Below are 15,887 nucleotides of genomic sequence, written 5' to 3'. Positions count from 1 at the left end.
AGGAGCTGCCCAAGACCATGGGAACCCACCTCTTGCATCAGGGTGACCTGGATGTGAGACATGCGAGACATGAAGACTTAAAGTTTTTGGAGCTTTAAGGTTTGACTGCCCTGCTGGATTTTGGACTTGAATTGGTCCTGTAGCCCTTTTGCTTTGGCCAATTTCTCCCATTTAGAACAACGGTATTTACCCGATGTCTGTACCCCCATTGTACCTAGGAAGTAACTAACTTGCTTTGATTTTACAGGCTTATAGGCAGAAGGGACTTGCCTTGTCTCAGATGAGACGTTGGACTGTGGACTTTTGGGTTAATGCTAAATGAGTTAAGATTTTGGGGTACTGTTGGGAAGGCATGATTGGTTTTGAAATGTGAAGACATGAGATTTGGGAGGGGCCAGGGACAGAATGATATGGTTTGGCTGCATCCCTACCCACATGTCATCTTGAATTGTAGCTCTCATAATTCCCTTGTGTTGTGAGAAGGACCCAGTGGGAGGTAACTGAATCATAGGGACAGCTTCCCCCATACTATTCTCATGGCAGTGAATAAGTCTCATGACATCTGATAGTTTTATAAAGGGAAACCCCTTTCACTTGTTTCTCGTTCTCTTGTCTGCTGCCATGTGAGTCTTGCCTTTCACCTTCAGCTATGACTGTGAGACCTCCCCAGCCACGTGGAACTGTGAGTCCATTAAACCTCTTTCTTTTGTAAATTTCCCAGTCTCTAGTATGTCTTTAACAGCAGCATGAAAATGGACTAATACACAGACCATAGCTGGCTCTGCTTTCTCTTTTTGCTTCCAGCTCAATCCTGCATTGTGAGGGTCTTTATGTACATTCCTCTGTACACTTCAGCCGCAAGTCCAAATTCTGACCATATCTTTGAAGGCATCTTTCTTGTGGTCACACTTTGGGTCTAAGATTGGGCACATCAGAAGCAGAGCTTGGAGAAGGCTGGTATAGGTCCTGGAAGCAGCTTAGAGACAATGGAGGTCCCTAGAATATAGTGTACAAAGGAGAATGCAAGTTTCACATAGGCATGTCCCCTTTTGTTCACAGACTCCTTACGAGTGAGGAGGGACACAGCTGAAGAAGGGCCAGGGAAGGGTTCTATAAAATATGGGTTTGAGGACAGGGGCCTCATTGGGACAGTGAGAGAATGATCCATGCTAGAGGACAGCCCATCTTCAGCAGAAGCCCTTCGAATTTGCTCTTTGCTCTTTGCTCATCTGTCATGGAAAGTTATTGTTCACCTTCCTATTTTGAATTCTCCTCCCTTTAGAAGCTCCTTCATATCCTATCTGAACCATCCTCCTTCTTTCTCTTTTTCCCTCCTACCCAGTCTTATCTAGTCTTGTAGAGGCACTCTGGATGCCATGCAGAATCTTCATCTTGCACTTGTGCTAAAGGTTTATTTGAATCTTTTTCTGTTTCAGTCTGTTTGAGGAGAAAGAGCAGTCCTTTGGCTGCAGGTGAAAGAAAGAGAGAGAGAAATACACAGAGAACAATTAGATTAATATTTTAAGACATAACTATGCCATAGGTATTATGTTTCTAAAAGATTACTTATTCTTTATTTTGCAGGGTAAATATGAATCAATGGTTGCTGACTTACAAACACTTATAAGCTATGACAAAAGAGGCCAATTGGAGCAAGATGCAAAGGAGCAAAACATCTATACATTTAACAATAAAAATCACTGCATGCTTTTAATGTGTCAGGCACCAGTGTAAGCACTAATATATATTGACGTATTCAATCTATTTCATGAGATAGACAATATTTGTAGCAACTTTATATATGTGAAAATGGAGGCAGAGGGGAGCTGAATAATTTTCTTAAGGTTACACAGCTAGAAAGTGGCATAGCCGAAATTCAAACTAAAGCACTTTGTTTTCAGAGTTTACTTTGATGTTAAAAGTATGTATTCTATTATACTAGTATGTATCCTCTTCTTAATTGTTTTCAGCTCAACTATTTACATACTAGTAAATACTATGTGTTCTATTAGTATGTATTCTCCATCCTTCAGAAGGAGATGGGTCAATAGCTCTCACATCAGCTCGACTGTTCATCTTTAGATATCAGTTTTTAGCCACATTTGCAGAAGAGAATTCAGTCAATTTTCTTTGTGGTCCCGCTGAAATTTTTAAAGAAACTATTCTTGTAATAAGACAGTGATATTTCTTTTGTTTTCCTTACGACTAGAGTTTGTTCAGTAGATGCTGACCCTGTTCCTAGCATTTTCAATTTCCAATTTTGCTTTCCTTTTCCTGGTGGACTTTCCTGCTTTCCTTTCCAGTAGTTCTTAGAACTTATACACCGCAAAGATCTTTATCTGGTAAGAGACAAGAATACATCTCCCTAAAATATGAAGGATGAGCTGAGGACAGTTAAGAAGAATAAAATGCAGAAGAGTTCTCTGTCCTTCTTTTACTTGCCTAAAAGGGGAACATAAAATTTACTGGGACAAAATATATACTACCTGCTGTGGTTTGGGTATGATTTGTTTCATTTCCACCAAACTCATGTTAAAATTTGATCTCCAGTGTGTGAGGTTGGGAGGCCTAGTGGGGGCAGATCCCTTATGAATGGCTTGGTTCTGTTCTCTTCGTTGTAAATTCTCACTCTCCTGAGACTGGGTTAGTTTTCATGTGAATGGATTAGCTCCCACAAGAGTGGGTTGTTATAAAGCCAGGGCACTCCTCAGGTTTTTTTCTCTCTGTTTGCATGTGTCCACTTCCTCTTTGACCGTCTTCACCATGTTATGTTGCAGCAGGTGCCCCTCACTAGAAGCCAAGCAGATGCTGGCACCATGCCTCTCTTAATTCCCAGTCCACAGAACCATGGAAAAAATCTTTCTCTCTTTCTTTCTTTCTTTCTTTCTTTCTTTCTTTCTTTCTTTCTTTCTTTCTTTCTTTCTTTCTTTCTTTCTTTCTTTCTTTCTTTCTTTCTTTCTTCCTTCCTTCCTTCCTTCCTTCCTTCCTTCCTTCCTTCCTTTCTCTCTCTCCCTCCCTCCTACCCTCTCTCTCCCTCCTTCCCTTCCTTCCTTTTCTTTTTTCTTTCTTTCCTTCTTTCTTTCTTTTACTTTCTTTCCCTCCCTCCCTCCCTCCCTCCCTCCCTCCCTCCCTCCCTCCCTTCCTTCCTTCCTTCCTTCCTTCCTTCCTTCCTTCCTTCCTTCCTTCCTTCCTTCCTTCCTTCCTTCCTTCCTTCCTTCCTTCCTTCCTTCCTCTCTTTCTTTTTTTCTTTCTCTTTCTTTCTTTCTTTCTCTTTCTCTTTCTTTCTTTCTTTCTTTCTTTCTTTCTTTCTTTCTTTCTTTCTTTCTTTCTTTCTTTCTTTCTTTCTTTCTTTCTTTCTTTCTTTCTTTCTTTCTTTCTTTCTTTCTTTCTTTCTTTCTTTCTTTTCTTCTTTCTTTTTTGATGGAGTCTTGCTCTGTCACCCAGGCTGGAGTACAGTGGCACGATTTTGGCTCACTGCAGCCTCCATCTCCCAGGTTCAAGAGATTCTCCTGCCTCAGCCTCCCAAGTAGCTGAAACTACAGGCACACGCTACGACACCCCGCTGGTTTTTTTTTTTTTTTTTTTTTTTTTTGTATTTTTAGAAGAGATGGGGTTTCACCATGTTGGCCAGGCTGGTCTTGAACTCCTGACCTCAGGTGATCCACCCTCCTTGTCCTCCCAAAGTGCTGGGATTACAAGCATGAGTCACTGTGCCCAGCCAACATATTTTCTTTATAAATTACCCAGCCTCAGGTATTCTGATATAGCAACATAAAATGGACTAAGACACTGCTCCCTGCCCACACCGACACTAGGTAGAACAAAGGTTAAACATTGAAGACAGCTTTAGACCCTCATTGGCCTGGAGATACTGGAGATAATACCAGAATAATTTATATTAACGATCTTTACTAACTAGCCTATATCTGCCACTCATTTGCCTTTCCCCAGGTTGCTTCCTGTAGATACTCAAAGTCCTTTTTCTTTATCTTTTCTTTCTTTAAAAATGTACTGTTCTTTGTTGAAAATACTATAGATGGAGGAATTCAAGGTCACTTTGAGAATTATTCTCTGGGTGTCTGTCATGTATATATGAAAGGCACATGTTAATAAACTTCTGTTTGTTTTTGTCTTATTAATTTGTCTTTTATAACAGAGGTCCATTCCAACTATGAACTTATGAGGGTTATTATTTTTGCCCTACAATATTCAAGATCAAGAAAGCTGAGAGCTACAAAGACTTAGCTGTCTTGTTCAGTGTTGGAGGGAACACTAATTATGTCAAACGTTTTAACATGGTTTAAACACATATCATAAATGAAACAATTCTTAGAAAACAATACCTGGGCACCATGGCTCATGTCTGTAATCCCAGCACTTTGGGAGGCCGAGGTGGGTGGATCACGAGGTCAGAGGTTCGAGACCAGCCTGACCAACATGATGAAACCCCGTCTCTACTAAAAATACAAAAATTAGCTGGGCGTGGTGGCAGGCGCCTGTAATCCCAGCAACTCAGGAGGCTGAGGCAGAAGAATTGCTTGAACCCGAGAGGCAGAGGTTGCAGTGAGCTGACATCGCACCACTGTACTCCAGCCTGGGTGACAGAGTGAGACTCTGTCTCAAAAAAAAAAAAAAAAAAAAAAAGCAAGTTTGTTTTTCTACAGGCATATTTAAAATAAAACAATTGCTTGGAAGTTATTTTTTGAAAACATGTGGGTGTGATTATTTGAAGAAGTATCAGCCTTCTTTAAGTTTTTTGAATTTTGTCAGTCTAGCTGATTGTCCATGTACTTTGTTTTTAAATTAACTGATTTATTCAGGTTTCTCACCAGTTATCAAATAAATCAGACATAAAACAGTGATGGCTTCTAAAAAACATTTCGACATTTACTTAAAGGAAAAAAAAGCTACCTTATTGCTTGCTATTCACAGGGAAATTGTGAGCACTAGATTTCATTTAAACATGAGCTTATGCTTATATGCCAAATAGGCATTTTCTCATAAATGGTTATAAAATAATGTTTTTATTGAAATTTTTGTGTAACTACAGGCTAATATCTCTCAAAAAGTTTGTCTTTTAAAGTGTGTATATTTTGGTTTAAAACATCAGTCAGCAAATACGGAGTTGTGATATTGATGATGCAATCATACTTCATGAACTTTATATTGGTTAGTGATACATTGCAAGGCTTTCTTGGATTCCCTAGTATTTCAATGACACTAAGAGGATACAACATAATATCTGGTTTTAAGATTCTATTGATTATAAGATGAACCATAAATTTTAAAATAACTTTTCAGGAAAAAAAATTTCAGTAAATCAAATATACATGCTGAGTATCTGACTATATCCAGATTTCTAAAACATTACAATGTGAAGAAATTTATATTTTAGAATTGAAGCACTGTGGTAATTCTAGCCAAAAAATGTAACATGAATACCAGAAATGGTTATACAATCCTTCAAACTAAATTCATTCTCATAATAATAACTATCAATAATATGTATAGCATCAATTGAGAGCTTTCTATTTGCCAGGCATTGCCAACACCTACCATAAATGATCACATTTAATCCCCACATCAATTATTTCAGTGCGTACCATTATTTCCCTTGTTTTAGAGACAATGGCATTGCTGTAAGTTTTAGAGAACAAACAGAAGTTTTCTAATATATATACCTCACATATATATAAGAGACGCCCAGAGAAATGAGTAAATCAAAAGATATGACTGTCAATTCAGGCTTAAGTACTATCTCTTATTGTTAAGGAGGCCAACAATATTTTAAAAATTTATTTTTCTTTTTTGATTTCTGAAATTATTTTGTGTAAGTTACTACAAGTGGGAGAGGAAGATACCATCGGGCCTGAACAAATGAGCAGATGCCGTTGGCCGGGTCAATTCACTAACTATGCAGTTTGCTTCATCCTGTCAGGCTCATGGCGGGAGGAAGATGTGATTCGAATTCATTCTCAGCAAAATTAAAAATGACTGCAAATCATGACATTTTAGGATTATTGAAGAGTGTATAAAAGTGATGAGATTTGGGACATACTACCCCAAAACATGTCACCTTAGCATTTGAGGAGGCAGCAGAAGCAGGAAGGTCACTCTTACCTTTCCTTTGCCTCTTCTCTCTTGAAGCAGGTTGTAAAACCTAGTAGCCCCTCTCATGAAGGAGATCGTAAGACTCTCATCCCAGAAGTGTCCTCCCTGTACCCGGAGGATAGGAATGTTATTATCTCTGAGGACACTGAGACGGAAAAGAAACTGTACAAACAAACCTTTCTAAATCCCTCCTAGCTTATTAACATTAGGTTATAAACCCTCTGTCTAATCATACTTCAGCATCACTGTCTGCTCTTCATCAAACCCATCCATAAAAACACACAGGTTTTCCTATTTCTTTGGGTCTTCATTTCTGTAGGTTCCCATGTCATATAAAACTTATATTAAATACATTTGTATTTTTTCTTGTTAATTTGTCTTTCATTATAGGTGCCGCAGCCATCAATGTATGAAGAAAGAAATCTTTCCTCCCCTAGTTTCTGGCACCCACTGAAGGACAGCTGAGACACCTGACTTACTCTGGAGCCAGCAGATGAAACCCTGGAATAACTGACAAAAGCCAGCAAAAGATAAGGATTCTTATCAAGGTCAACTCCCTCATATCTCTGTCTGTAGTGCTCAGTCAAGAGAGGAGGATATGAAAACTTCTTGTCTCACCCTTTCAAAGTTTGGATTAGCTGGAGAAAGCATCTCTGTATCAACTAATTCTTTGGGCATAGCAATTTTGTGATTTTTGCTCAAGTACTCTTGATTTTTTTATCCTTTCACTCCCAAAGATAGTCTTTTCCTCCATGTCTCTATCTTTTTGTGTTTGTCACGACAAGGACAATCAGAAAATGTTCTCCTTCTGTCTTATTGTATCTTGAGAACTTGGCTTGTAACTAGTGAGAGGAAATTTTCTCTGGTCTCCACCAACCAGGAATGCTGGTTGTGGAAATCTGGATCTAGTGGTTAGCTTTGAAGATATGGTCTGATAGAAAACCCAAGGAATGTCTGTCAGACCATACAAACTCTCAGGGGAATTTGTTTCATCTCTACCTTAGTTGCTGTGTCCTGGGGCAATGAGGATCTTTGCTTTCTTAAAACTATCTTTGGGAGTGACTTTTGGATCATGGGAGTTACTTCTTCGGCACCTGCTCCAGGGATGCCCCCTTTATCCATTGTGAAAATTTGTTCTAAGCCTGGAAAGTTAACTCTAGGTCTTACCATGCCCCCTTTATCCATTGTAAAAATTTGTTCTAAGCCTGGAAAGTTATCTCTAGGTCTTACCATGAAAAGGAATATTTGATTATGTCACTTTTGCAATAAGTGCACTTCTGGAAATCCCACTTGTCAATGGCTAGATGATGAATCCTTTGATTTGGAAAACTTTTGTATTCAAAAGAGTTCTTATGCTACACAAACGCCCTGTTGGTACCTGTGGGAAGATCAAATTGAAATAGGGACACAAAAGAGCATTACAACTAGCCTTAGGGACTTCTTTAATAAGATCAAAGAACAGAAATAAAAATATACAGGTTTCCCTGTTTCTTCGGGTCTTTATTGTATTATGAAGGCTCCTGTGTCACATAAAACACATTAAGCAAATTTGTATCATTTTCTTTTGTTGATCTGTCTTTTGTTATAGGGGTCTCAGCCATGAACTTAGCAACTGGTGAGAAAAGAAATCATTTTTTTTTCCCTTCAAAATGCAAAAGCCATTGAATGTTTAATTGCTAAGGGGTTATTGAAATATTTTTATTTACATTGCTTCAAAGTTGGCCACCACTGTAGACTTATGATAGAATTTGCTAATTTGTAAACATTGGGTATTTTAAACATTCTGTTTTACAATATATAGTTTATGTTTGACTTTATCTATGAGGTAAGAAATAGGAATAAAAGGTCTGAAGTAATCTGACCTGTATCATGCTACAAATTATTACTTTGATTTTAGCTTTAAAGAATAAACTTGTAAGTCTATTTTATCTTTATTGGCTGGATGACTTGTTTCTGGAATTAGAATCTGAATTTGCTTAACATCTTATCAACATAGGGCAACATCATTTATGTATATCATAAAAGGTGACAAACAGAAATGTGTTTTGATTAGCACCTGCCCTCCAAGTCACCCACACACAAAACTTTTCTAGTTAGAGCACAGCCCAACTCCTCATTGTTTAATCAAACTGAATACCATGCCCCTACTTGAAGTTGAAATAATTTAATGCTAAAATCTCAGCCTGAATTTTATTTATGAACCAGCTGCCTGTGAAATATGCATAGGCATTTGAAATTAGTAATAATGAGTAGAATATATACATATTTAAAAAAATACATGGATCATTTCCTGTCTTTTCTTGTGGTTAAAGCAGCCTAGGAGAGCAGCAGCCTCCTCCAGCTGCCATTATCATTCCACATTTCTCTTTTATTGCCCATCAAACATGTATGGATTTAATGACCTGGAGAGGGATCAGTGAAATTCTTCACAGCTCTGCATGTTTATTAATGGGCCTCCTGTTCATTGTGATGTGATAGTGTCAGGATTATGCCAGTGGTATTGCAGGAGGCAATTGAGTGTTTCTTTATTCCTGATAAAAAGGAAATTAGCCACTGATCAGCAACACAGAGACAACTCAACCTCCTCGTGAAGTAAACCAGAATATTTCATCCCAGAATATACTTTGACGACTTGTAGGATGGCTATTCAGAGAGGTTATAAGCCACAGGATAGCTTTGAAAAGCTGTCCTTTTGTAGGGGAGATTTCCATCTGCGGAGGAAATCTACATAGTGAGATAAATAGTGGATGCAAACAGGGTTTTCTGATGCCCCCCTCCATGCCCCTTTTATCCAGGTCTAGGAAAAATTAACTCACAGGAAAAGGAGACTAAAAGTTTCATACTTCTAAGAGTCTGACAGAGAAACTTTTAGCACGGATTATCATCTATTCTTTCTGAGGCCAGCCCTGAAATTTCCTGAGAGATTATATTTGCATAACATGCCAAATTTTGCTTGCCATGCTTTTCTTCCCTCTTTCATTCATAACCTGTGAGACCCCTCAACCCCTCCACAGCGGTCCCAGGCACCGAGTCTTTCAGTAACCTCAGAATGGTATAAACCTGCAGTCGTCCGGCTTCTCTTTTTGTGTGTGGCTCCTTTGCCCTATGAACATTAATATATCTGTATACTTTTCTGTTCATCAGTCTATTATCACTTTATTTCAACAAACTTAGACTCAAACCTTCAGAGGCAGAGGGAAATTCTCTTTGCCCTTACACTGACAATGCACGGGGGAAGGAGAAAAGCAAGGGCCATAAATAGATTAGAAGATAAAGTGATATTTGATGAGTTTGCCCTGTTCTAGGACACAACAAAAAAAGAACAGCAGCATGGGCTGGAAAAGAGGAAATAATGGACAATAATGAAAGCAAAAGTTAATTTAAGTATGTATAGGAATGGGGGTCATTGCAATGGTTCTTAGTTTCCTTTGGCAAAGAGAACATTTGGTTCATTCAATTACATCATTTATTTCAATTTCATTCAAGAGGAAATTTTTGATCAACTAATTATATGAGTCTATGGAGGTTTTTTTTTTTTTTGTGGGATGTAAGAATAATTAGGATTTAATTCCTACCCTCAGGTAGAAAAACAAATCTTGGGAAAAAGCTCATTGATTGCTGCTGGAGGATGTTTTGGGGCTCAGATATTGTTACTCACAAACATGGTACTTTGACATGCTGAAATGAAGAAAATGCCTCGAGGTCTTTCTGACCTTCCCCTACTGTATCTCAACCATCTGTTTCTCCCAAACCACAGGATGAAGTTGTACTCTGAAGTTTCCTTATCTGTCTAAAATCTGGACACACCAAAGAAGAAAACAATCACCTCTGATCCCTTCCCTGAGTTTTCATTAACTCAACTCATATTGCAGGAAGAAAGACTGAAGTCCGTCAACACACCTGAGCAGACTTTTATCACAAACCGTTGTCTGCTTGGTGGGCTCAACAGACTTCGTTCCAGGCCACTGTATGTTTTTCAATCTCATTGAATCCTCTTAAAAATCATTTGTTAACTGCCTAAAATCACCCACACTTCCCCATCTCCTTTTCTTTTAAGAAGAAGGGTGCATAACCATCTGTACCTTATTGTGTGGTGTGGTAATCACTTTGATTTCTTCCATGCATATTAGTAAATGTGCAAGCGTTTTCTTCTACTAATCTGCCTTTTGTTAGTTGAGTTTCAGCAAACCTTCAGAGGTTAAAGGGGAAGTTTTCCCTTGGCCCCTACAGCTTTGACATCATGAACAGGATAACTAGTCACTCTGCTCTTCTGGAAGCTGCAATCAAGGAAACTCAGGATCTGACAAACTGGCAGAAGGGAAATACATTCTTACCAGCTGGGCTCTCAGCCTGTATTTCTGCAGAATCCAGTTGAGTGGATGCTAAAAATCAGTTTGTCTCTTTTTCCTCTCCAAAGTATTGATTAATGGGATAAAAAGATTTAGGTGACAAGTCTTGGGTGTCGTGTCTCTGGTGTACTTTTTGGTATGAATATTCATGTTGTTTGATCCCTTTCCTTCCAGAAATAGTTCTTGCTTTTGTTTGTTTGTTCATTGTTCTGTCACAAAGAGGGGTACCATGGGGTAGAACATAGGTCTCATATCTCTATAAGCTGGTTGTTTTAGCAGGATGTGCAGACTGATAAGTTTTGTGGTTCTGATCACAACAGCATCTATTTAGATAAACTTTCCTGTAGATCCCCCAAATAAAAACTGTATGAGGTTCCCCTCTCACCTTGTTTTATGTCTTTGAGAGCTTGATTTGTGATCTAGTAGCAACAGTCTCTCTTGGTCTCTGCCATCTAGGAGGCATGATTTTTGTGTCACATCCAGTGATCAGTTGGAAAATGTTAGAAACCCCTGAGATTTTAAGCAGTACACTTCTTGTTCCAAGCACGTCAAGCTCGCATAAGGGACTTTTGTTGTCTCAATCATTTGTTGCCTGGTTAGTCCTGGGAAAGTACAATCCCAGGAGGGCCTACCTAGGGTCATGGATTAATGGGTCTGTGACTGGCAGCTTCCTACAAATTTGTGGAACACTGGAAGTACTGTATGCAGAAACACTTTCCTAAACTGTCTGTGGCAACACGAGTCATTTTCTATCTTAGCCTATACCTGCGAGTGAATTTTTTTGGATCATGGAGACTGCCTCTTCCATGTCCTTCCACGAAAAGAAAAACACTTATTTTAAACCTGAAAAATTATTTCCTGGGATTTGCATAAAGAAGCTTAATTGAACTGAGTTGCTATTGGTATAAGCACATCATAAGAAATTCTAATCTTTAGTGGCCAAAAGATGAATTCTTTAAATTAGAAAGACCCCAAATTAAAAAAAAAAAAAGTTTTCAGAGGTCCTCATTCTAAACAGTTGCCTTGTGGGAAGATCAGATTAAAAGAAAGGCACGTAACAGTGTCACAGGAAGCCTTAAAAATTATCTTGATGAAATTAAAAAGCAAAAATTTGACCCAAACCAAAGTTAAAATTATTTGCAACCTCAAACTGCCTGATTTGGACCCCTGTGAAATTTACAGTGATGGCTTCTTTACCTTGTAGTCTAGTAGTAAAACTTTTGTGATTTCACTCTAACAACCTTAAGTTTGATGCTCGGTTAGATAACCAGTCCCTTTTGGTTTGATACTTGTGTGAAGCTTAACTTTGGGGGTACCCATTTGTTATCCATTCTTTTTCCTTCTATGGACAAGCTTTGATTTTTTTACTACTTCCATCTGTGGGGACATCTGGGGCTTTTGGGCTTTTGTCTATAGATGGGCAGCTGAGAAGCTGAGAGCCTAGAGTATATAGAGATAGATATGGGTTGTACCCCATTTGTGGCTAGTGAACGTTTCCTTTCTTTCAGCTGTCTTTGGCATAGTTTTGGATTTTGTGAGGTCTGCTTTGCACCTCTTTGGAGATGACCTGAGTCCTTGGTTAAGTCATCATTTTGGTTAAGCTCTATTTGTTTTGGTGAGTTACTTGGGAGGGTACTTTTGGTTAAAAACAAAAACAAAAAAAGCTCAAAAGCCAAAATATTGTCTTTTGTCCTGGCTAAAATCTGGTAATAAGAGATTTGAGGGAAGTTTTCTTTTTTTAAAGAGCTCTGTGGTCAGAAAGCAGCTTATTAAAAGCTGATATTCAAGATATATTTCTTTTTTAAAATGACTCTCTGCTTTTTCTATTTTGTGTTATGTTTCTGGGAAGTTTTTTCATTCAATCAAAACCTCTTTTAAAAAATTATATGCTTGCTGCTTCCACTTACTTCCTTTCTTCTGGGTATGATTTTTGCTAAGGAAAAAATAAAACTTCATTGACCTTTTACAAAGCTTTAAAATCTCCCCAAATTGCCTCCTATGAGACATTTTCTCCCATTTACTTTACTCCTCCTCCTGCAGTGCTTATTTTTGATAACACGTGAAAGAATCTGGAAGGGACTTGTAATAATCCTGAGACCTCTTGGGGGACACAGAAGATGGCACCACAATCCTCATTTTGTGGTCTTCTGTCTTCCTTGTGGAGTCTCAAGAGCATGAACAGGTTACTCTTAGGTCTAAAGCTCTACTGTCTTTTACATGGAACTCTTCTATCTCTTTGGCTTTTAGATACACACATGTGCACACATGTGTGTGCCATATGTTGTGTCTACATGCTACATGTACATATATGTTTATACATGTGTTTGCATATTGTCTACATGGTACCACACTGACATAAATGAGTACTCATCAATTAACTAGCTCACTTTTCAAGTCATGTGGCTTTAGTAATTTTTAGTGAATAAAGCTAATTTTAAAATTGTTGGCAAAATTAAGTAGAAATGTCTTCAGAATTTTAGATATTTTTGTCTGGGTCTACTCATTAGACTAATTTATACTCTTTATGATAGATGTTTTAAGGTCACAAAGCTGTTGCTTGTGTGATATTTTTGTACTTGTTTGATCTATGAGTTTATATTTTTGGTTTTGAGGCTTTAAATTCTAGGGTCTAGACAATTGGCCATGGTCAGGCATAGGGACACGTGTGTGTCCGCAGTGCCTATGCCTCATCCTCCCTGGCCCGTCTATGCTTCCTGGCCATGCTGGGAGAGGTCAGATCCTCCAGGCATTGTCTTCACAGATCTGTCTTTTGTCCTGGGCTCTGCATCTGATACATAACAATTAAAATTGCTTTCTTTCTATATTTCTGATTGAAAGTTAGGTTTACTATGTAATTTAAACAACTATATATAAAAGAAACACTTCTGTATGCAAAGTGTAAAAATAGGATGTGTTTTTGGTAAGGAAGGTTATAAAGAAGGTGTGAGAATATGACTTTTGTTAAAGAAAAAGTAGTTTTGTTTAAAGATTTTTAAATGTCATTTTAAATTAAAGAAATAAAAAATGAGAATTGATAAAACTAAATGGAGAAAGAATGTTGGGAAAAGAAAGAATGGGAAAAATTGTAAGAGGTTATAAAAGGTTTATTGCAATCTTATGTGGCCAAAGCCGATTGAGATTAGATAAATCTACTTATAAGGTTTTATTAAAATTAGGCTTCATATTAATAATACATTGATACAGGATAAAGTTGAGAGGGCGGTAAAGAGAGAGGGAGAAAGTCTCATATTGTCTTTATTAGTTTTTTTGACTATTTGGAAAATGGAGTCTCCTTTCTCTCTAAGAGTAAATGTTTTTGCTTTTTAAAATTTTTGAATTATTACTTTGGCTAAATTAATTACTCTTTTACAGTGACCTGTGATCCTATTTTGATTGAGTGTTTTAAGCATTCCTTATTTTGATATTAAGTATTTTAAACCTTTGATATTTGACAAACTTCCCAAAATCAAATAAAAAGTTTTAAATTCTATCTTTTTGACCTGAAACAGACTTTTGGATGGTAGGACCCTTGGAAGTCCAAATGAGGACCCTGAAAGTCTAAGGGAGACATATTAGGCTTCTTTTATATGTTAGAATTATACTGTAATTATTGTCAAATAAGAAATGGTGTTTATTTGTATGGTTGTTATTAATATGTGTTCCAAAATTGTATGGAATTCCTAGAAATCTGATATGTCTTGGTATATTAAGTAAATTGCCTTATCCTGATGCTTTTTCTTCTAAAGGCTCTTTGCAAATTCTAAAGTGTTGTGTCTTCAAGAAGATTCATGGAAAGAACCATGAGAAGTACTCTTAAATACAGGTTTCTAATAACTTTGGATCGTATAATTGGACTAAATAAAAACTTCCAGAACTCTAATAAAATAAACCTGATTCATTAAGATTGCTAACTCAACATTAAGAAAAACAAGAATTAATTACACAGGACTGAACTGATGGCAGGCATAAATGTTTTTTAATGACTTTTTGTTTGAAACATTGCTGATTCTTTTTATGTTTTGTTTTCCAGCTTCAAGATTTTTTTTTCTTTTGAGTTATGTATAGCTTTCAGCAATTGGGTAAAGTATACTTTTGTGAGCAAAATTGAAACATTTACCTTTCTGTCTACCTGATTTCTCCAGAATTTGGAAACTGTTTATGAGTATTCTTTTCTTATGACAATATAATTATTTGCTTAAGTTAGGTAAGAATATGTTTTATTTTGCAACAGGACACAATCAGAAATGCTGCTTATTTTATCAAGGCTTTGACTGGAATGACATATTTTCAGATATGTCCAGACTGCTTTGAAGAATTGAGGTTGACTTTATTGAACTGATGAAAAGCCCTTTGGAAAGACTGACCTGGTACTTTATCTACATGGTTTCTTTTCAATGTTTCTGACCTTGTGGTAAGTAACGAATGTCACTTTCTGACAGGTCCAGAAGCCTCAAGATATTTTGGGAACTGGAAGAAGAGAGAAATTACCCAATTCATTCAGATATTACAGACACAGTCTGATGGCAAATCCTTGGCTTGGCTTCCTATCCTCAACAGACTTTAAAAGTCTAATCTGAGATTCATTATGAAAGAGTTCAGAAAAGCCAACCTAAATAGAATCTATATGGCCAATCACTACTATTGTTGCACTTTATGCAAATAATTAAGCCAAATATCATAAAACTAAAACTTATTTTGCAAATATATTGGTCTTTGGTAAAAATAAGAGACTGGAAAAAGAAAAAACGTGTTGGAAAAAAAACCTATGACATACCTATTATTAAATTCTAGCCAGTTTATAGTTTTTTTTTTAATTTTGTTTTGCTTCTTTTCTGTTTTTCTGTTTTGGGTTTTGTTGAAACAGGGTCTTACTTTGTCACCCTGGAGGACAGTGATGTGATCATAGCTCACTGCAGCCTCAACTTTCTGGCCTCAAACAATCCTCCTCTCTCAGCCATCAGCTTCCCAAGGAGCTGGGACCACAGGCAGGTGCCACTATGCCCAGCGAATTTAAAAGAATTTTCTCTTTCTTTCTTTCTCTCTCTCTTTTCTCTTCTTTTCTTTTTTTTCTTTCTCTTTTTTCTTTCTTTCTCTCTTTCTTTCTTTCTTTCTTTCTTGCTTTCTTCTTTCTCTTTTTCTTCCTTTTTTTATTTTATTTTTTTTGTAGAAACAGAGTCTTCCTACGTTTCTCAGGCTGGTCTTCATTGTCTTCAAGTTTTTATCGCTTTCCTACAATTTGAACTGAATCCTGAATTCTTTCTTGGCTACTAGTCTTCAAACACTTCCAAATTTTTCTTCCATTTTTCTGACTTAGACTCAATGAAATTGCTGCTACTTTTCTTTCTGAGGTCCTGCAAACTGAAGCTCATGTATAAACAACCTTGTGACACACAAATTGCAAATGAGAACAATTCATCAGTTTGCCAC

The 15,887-nt window shown here is 37.3% G+C and overlaps 1 long non-coding RNA gene across 2 annotated transcripts; it reads right to left on the bottom strand.

Annotated features, from left to right (window-relative positions):
- Positions 1–574: 574 nt before the first annotated feature.
- LOC105463600 (uncharacterized) lies at positions 575–10,611 on the bottom strand. 2 transcript variants are annotated; one of them, XR_976440.2, is made up of 5 exons: positions 10,446–10,611; positions 7,342–7,489; positions 6,121–6,216; positions 1,339–1,466; positions 575–996 (listed from the first exon to the last, which is right to left on the bottom strand). It is a non-coding gene; the product is annotated as an uncharacterized lncRNA (long non-coding RNA). The 2 variants fall into 2 exon arrangements; XR_976439.2 differs by having other exon boundaries at positions 575–1,466.
- Positions 10,612–15,887: the final 5,276 nt, after the last annotated feature.

This window comes from Macaca nemestrina, chromosome 3, assembly GCF_043159975.1.
Source record: "Macaca nemestrina isolate mMacNem1 chromosome 3, mMacNem.hap1, whole genome shotgun sequence".
Classification (NCBI taxonomy): domain Eukaryota; kingdom Metazoa; phylum Chordata; class Mammalia; order Primates; family Cercopithecidae; genus Macaca; species Macaca nemestrina.
Note: the sequence above shows the minus strand (reverse complement) of the source record. Positions and strands in the feature narration are given on the sequence as shown.